The sequence below is a fragment of the Rhododendron vialii genome, chromosome 4a, assembly GCF_030253575.1.
Source record: "Rhododendron vialii isolate Sample 1 chromosome 4a, ASM3025357v1".
Lineage (NCBI taxonomy): Eukaryota > Viridiplantae > Streptophyta > Magnoliopsida > Ericales > Ericaceae > Rhododendron > Rhododendron vialii.
The window spans coordinates 20,213,856-20,219,743 of NC_080560.1; the positions used below are offsets into that span (position 1 = coordinate 20,213,856).

The 5,888-nt window shown below is 32.2% G+C and overlaps 1 long non-coding RNA gene across 1 annotated transcript; it reads left to right on the top strand.

The window, feature by feature from the left end:
* The first annotated feature begins 2,795 nt into the window (after window positions 1-2,795).
* On the top strand, window positions 2,796-5,292 carry LOC131322877 (uncharacterized). Its single transcript, XR_009198997.1, has 2 exons — window positions 2,796-3,935; window positions 4,457-5,292. It is a non-coding gene; the product is annotated as an uncharacterized LOC131322877 (long non-coding RNA).
* Window positions 5,293-5,888: the final 596 nt, after the last annotated feature.

Below are 5,888 nucleotides of genomic sequence, written 5' to 3' on the forward strand. Positions count from 1 at the left end.
GTTTTTTTTTATTTGAACCATTTACCATGAAATCTTTGTTCAAATCATGGGATATTAATTGTGTCCACGTAGTAATCGTCATGGTAATTTAACCATATAATGTCATGGTAATTTAGCCATGTTCTATGTAATAAGATCAATGAAAAATATGACTTTCTGTTATCTGGTTGGCCAACTCGAAGAATGAAGAAAAAATACAAATATGTGGTCAACTTATCATGTTATATTCCTAAAAATAAGTAATCAATCATATTGAAATTTACCAAATCCCATTGAATTAGGAAAATAATCCAATCCAATCCCACTAAATTGGGAAAACAATCAAATCAAATCCCACTTAATTAGGAAAGCAATATAACATTGAATTAGGAAAATAATCAAATCCAATCCCACTAAATTGGGAAAACAATCAAATCCAATCCCACTAAATTAGGAAATCAATATAACATAATATCATAGTGAAAAGGGTAAGAAAGGTAATTCACACACTAAAAGGATGAAAACATAAGTATGAAAAAAGAGCGGGATGAATTTTTACATGACATGGATAAAGATGATGAATATTTAAATATTCCTTCTGATTTTTAATCCGGTTGAATCTGTACAAAGATCTTATTTTTTTATCATTTTATCCTCAATGGTCGTAATAAAATTTTGGCTCTAAGGCTTTTCAACGAGCACCCTAAGGCTCCTTATTTAGTTTCAGGTCTCTCTTAGGGTATTTATTGAAAGGCCTTAGATCCAAAAATTAATTACAACCATTTAGGATGAAATGATAAGAAAAATACGATCTTCACACCGATTAAAACGAATTGAAAATTGAAACACTTATTTTTTTACACCGTTTATATATTAAAAAAATATAGTTAAAAAATGTTACATTTTGTTTGGTTCCCCTCTCAAAAATAATCTTTCAAAATTTTTTGACTGTTTTGTCATCCATGTTTTTTCGTCTTTAGTGATTTTTTGTGAAATTTTTACTTATTTTATACTTTTTAGATGTATATAGCGTATCTCTGTTCAAAAAGTAAAAGAGTTTGTTAAAATGTTAAAAAAAATTACTAAAGACGAAAAAATACGCAAACCTATAGAACTTTTTTATCTCAAAAATAAATCTCAAAATTGCAAATCAAACACATTGTAAGTGTTTCAATTTTCAATTTGTTTGAACAGGTGTAAATATCTTATTTTTCTAATCATTTTATATTAAATGGTCATAATGAATTTTTGGCTCTAAGGCCTTTCAATAGGCATTATAAGAGAGCCCTGAAACTAAATAAAGAGTTTTAGGGTGCTCGTTGAAAGGTCTTAGAGTCAAAAACCATTTAGGATGAAATGATAAGAAAAATAAGATCTTCACACCGATTAAAATGAATTGAAAATTGGAACACTTATTTTTTTACACTATTTATATATTAAAAAATATAGTTACAAAATTAAGTATTTCAATTTTCAATCTGTCTGAACTGGAGTAAATATCTTATTTTTCTGATCATTTTATATTAAATGGTCATAATAGATTTTTGGCTTTAAGGCCTTTCAATGGGCATCCTAAGAGAGCCCTGAAACTAAATAAAGAGTCTTAGGATGCTCGTTGAAAGGTCTTAGAGTCAAAAATTCATTACAACCATTTATGATGAAATGATCAGAAAAATAAAATCTTCGCATTGGTTCAAATGGATTAAAAATTGGAACATTTATTTTTTTACATAGTTTATATATTAAAAAATATAGTTAAGAAATTAAATGTTTCAATTTTCAATTTTCAATCTGTTTGAACCGGTGCAAAGATCTTATTTTTCTGATTATTTTACCTTAAATGGTTAGAATGAATTTTTTGCTCTAAGACCTTTCAATGGATACTCTTAGAGAGCCCTAAAACTAAATAAGGAGTTTTAGGATGCTTGTTGAAAGACCTTAAAGAAAAAAAATTTATCACGACCACTTAGGATTAAATGATAAAAAAAATAAGATCTTCGCACTGGTTCAATTGAATTGAAAATTGGAGCAATATATAAACGATGTATTTATTCCATTTGAAGCGGAAATGTTTCAATTTTCATAGATAAACGGTGTATATTTATTTATTTATTATTCATTGTTAAGATAAATTAAAATAATATAAAGTTCTTAGGCCCATTCTCTTGAACTTAACTTAAATTTGAAAATTGTCCTTATTTGAATTTTTTTTTTTTGCATTTGTTAGTTTTGTGCTAAACTTCTGTGGGTTATTGATTCATCTCGACGAGAAGAATCAGAAAAGTAATTCCTTTTTACTTTTATTCAAGTATTTTGCTAAAAAGTGATTATTTCTCAAAATACTTAAGTAAAAGTAAAAAAAATTATTTCTTTAATTCTTCTCGTTGAGACAAATCAATAACGCAAAACTAATAAATGTGAAAAAAAAATTCAAATAAGGACAAAGTTTCCAAACTTAAGTTAAGTTCAAGAGAACGGAGCCTTAAATATAAAGTCAAATTTAAATGTAAAAAACATATTTTAGTTGAAATATTATTTGAGCTAACCAAATTAAAATTAAATAAGTAATTAAATAAATAAATAATGAATTAAATAAATATGATAATAGAATTAAGGAATTAAAAAAAAGAATTTAATTAAAAGTGTGGGAGTTGGGGACATTTTGGTCTTCTTGGCGGGGGGGGGGAGGGGGGTTGGGGGGTTGTGGTGGTGCTATATATTATTGAGTACAGTAATAAATTTATTTAATGAATGTCTAATAGTATATATATCTAACCTGTTAATAAAAGAGAGCTAAAAGGGTTGGAATTTTTGGTTCGATTTTTCCAATTAGGCCCTCGGAGTGGATGGGTTGTAGTTTTGTGTTCGGGGGTATTTACGTCAAAGGGCACAAATGAATGCTGTTTGGATCTGAACCGTATATTTTCTACTGTAGACCAGTCTGAGCCACGTGCCTCACATCTTCAACATCGGAACGATCCAGGTTCTCTCTCTCTCTCTCTCTCTCTTTGTCGCTATTCATCTTCTGGATTCTTCTGGACGATGCTACGCCTATGAACCCAGGCCTCTCGGCCGTGCATCTGATGCTGTGCGAGTGATTGCATACTCCATCGCTTGGTTGACGACGCTTAGGGTTTGGATTGCCTCAAATCGTTCCTGTGCCTGTGACTGTGATTCACGGTGAGTGCTATTTGCGAAGCAATTCCTACGATTCATGGTGTGCGCTTAGGGCTTGGTATGTGTATGCTTTACCCATTTTTCCAGTTAAGTGCTATCCGCGATGCAATTTCCTGCTGTATTTTGCTTCTTTTCTGTGCAGCTCGAGTTTGTTTGAGTTGCTCGATGAGTTTAGGGTACTGTTTTCTTATGAATGATTCTGCCTTTGGGAGATCCTTTGCATGTTCTTTGGTGCTTTTGGTGTTTTCATGGATGTTTTGTTGAATTTATTTCTTCTACTGTTGTTGTGTTTGGTTGATTTTGCTTTGGGATCAGATTTTTGTGTGGTTGGATTGTGTATTTTGTAATTGGGTCTGGTTCTTAAATGGCGGTTGTGTTATATTTTTTTTGTTTACATAAAAATTCATAACTTTTCTTTTGTGTGAGATTGTTGTTGGGCCGCTGAAGAGAAATTCTGTTTCTTAGTTCACAGTTTTGTTTACCTCAAATTAATAAGTTTCGTAAGTTCAAAAGTCAGGGCTTTGAATGGTCTTTGAGTTCTAGAACACAAGTTTATAGTTTGTGATATCTCTTTTGTATAAGATTGTTGGGTCCTTGATAACTTCCAAAGTCATGGCTTTGTATAGCTTTGGATTTTTAGAACTGTGTTTAATTTTATCCTATATCTTATAGTCTGATTGATCTAATGCTATGACTATGTTACTATATTAATATTGCAGTGAAGTTGCAGTTGATGATGGTGCTATGAATTATTTGACTCTCCTTTGGCAATAATTGAGGTAATGTGGGACTAATTGGACTTAATATTGTTAGCCTCTTTAAAGAGCCTATAAAACTTGCAAGTTGAACAAATTGGATTTGTGCTTGTATATGATCGTTTTGGACAAAAATGTAGGTGATATGTTATATTGAGCTTCATTTTTTATTCTTTGTACCGCCCACAAATGTAAAACCATTTGCGGACGGTACCCTTAGTATTGGAATGATAAGCATTATCATGCTATTTCGATCATGTCAAAATGCTAACCATGTAGGCAGATTGAGTCTTGAATTTGTATTGTTGGAGGATATGTGAAAGTAATTTCCAGCCTTCATTTGTAGGAGTTCATGCTACATACTACCCGTACCAAAGCTCTATGTAATTCAAAAAATCAAACCACGACCGAAAGTAAAATAGTCCCACAAGAACATTCCTTATTGAATTTTGGATTTAAGTCTTCTTCCATTGTGTTTGTTTCCAATTTGTACAATATTGAATTTATATTTACATTTTGATGGTTCAGTGCCTACCTGGCACCAGAGCATGCAATAAGAGGGTGGTTGACAAGTAAAGCAGACATGTACAACTTTGGCTTTCTCTCTATGGAAAAAGTTACTTGGAGATGCAACCCAAATGCTCTAATACCTAGCAATATCTTCTCGAGAGGGTATGAAGTTTTTCCACAAACTTTGTTAATCTTTTCGTACCAAAGTAGTAACTATGTGTGTCGGTTATCTGATGAATGACCTAATTCCATGGTGACCTAAATTAGTAGAGCGAGACTTGGTGTAGTGGTGATGGAAAATCTGAACTATGTAGGAAAAGTAAACAGCAACCTACTTTCCTCTTGTATATCATGTTTTTAGCCATGTTTCCCCCCTTTTGATGAATATTTTTTAGGACATAGACAAAACGAAATTTATTTAATTTTTTAATTTTCTGTGTAAATGATCATGCCTCTTGTCCTGACAATGGTCTCATGAAAAAAATATATGATGGTGTATCTTATGCGTTGCTTACAATTTGCTATTTGGTTGTGTTCTTTGTTAGACTTAAAAACTGAAGAGTGTTTTCCATTTAGGGTCATCAAGTTTGGGAGAGATCTTATTATTTGAATATGCATGCTCAGAGTGTACGGTGACGTGAATAAAAAATGGACTTGGGAATTCAAATGCTATGTAAAGTTTGCAACGGAGACACAATTTAAGTTCAGCCTTAATTTTTTAAAAATTGAGTCAATTGACAATTTGGTTTCCCATTACTTTTGCCCTCCAATTAGTCCAAATTAGTTATTTCATATCATGCCAATTTATGCAGGAAAAAAGAACTCACGGGCACGAAATTTTCGTGCAAGCACGACGGCGAAAACCTAGTTCTATAATATAGGAAGAACAAGACCTGAGTCACGGAAAATCACAAATTAAGCAAGCTCTTCTTCCACGAGCTCCGAAGCCTTATCTAACACCAAAAACAGAAACAAAAAAGGCAGAGCCTGGAAATCGTTCGCTACCATTGTCATATGTTTCTGATGGGATTTCTATGCCAAGTTTATACCTGTGATGTTGATCTTTAATTTTCCAAGTAAAATAATCATGAGTACTAAAGCTAACTCTAATTAATTGGTTAATCCGACTGCCACTCTACGAAATTGTGCATGATATTCGATCTTCACCTCATACTACTACTCTGTAAAACACTGTAATGCATGCTAATGCTATGTCGACCACATTTGACGTAACACAATTCAATTAATTTGTCATGGCGCCAATCAGATCAGTCTTATAGGTTTCGTCTGATAGCTGCATATTTAATTGGTGCATAAAAATATCGAGAAAGAGTTTTATTGAATGTGATCACCGTAGCATTATCAAAGTTAAAACAACCCACCCCAATCGCCATCCACCTCACCGACTTGTCCCCAAACGAAAATAAATAACAGCATAAAGTAACCAGCAAATATCAATTTGATTAG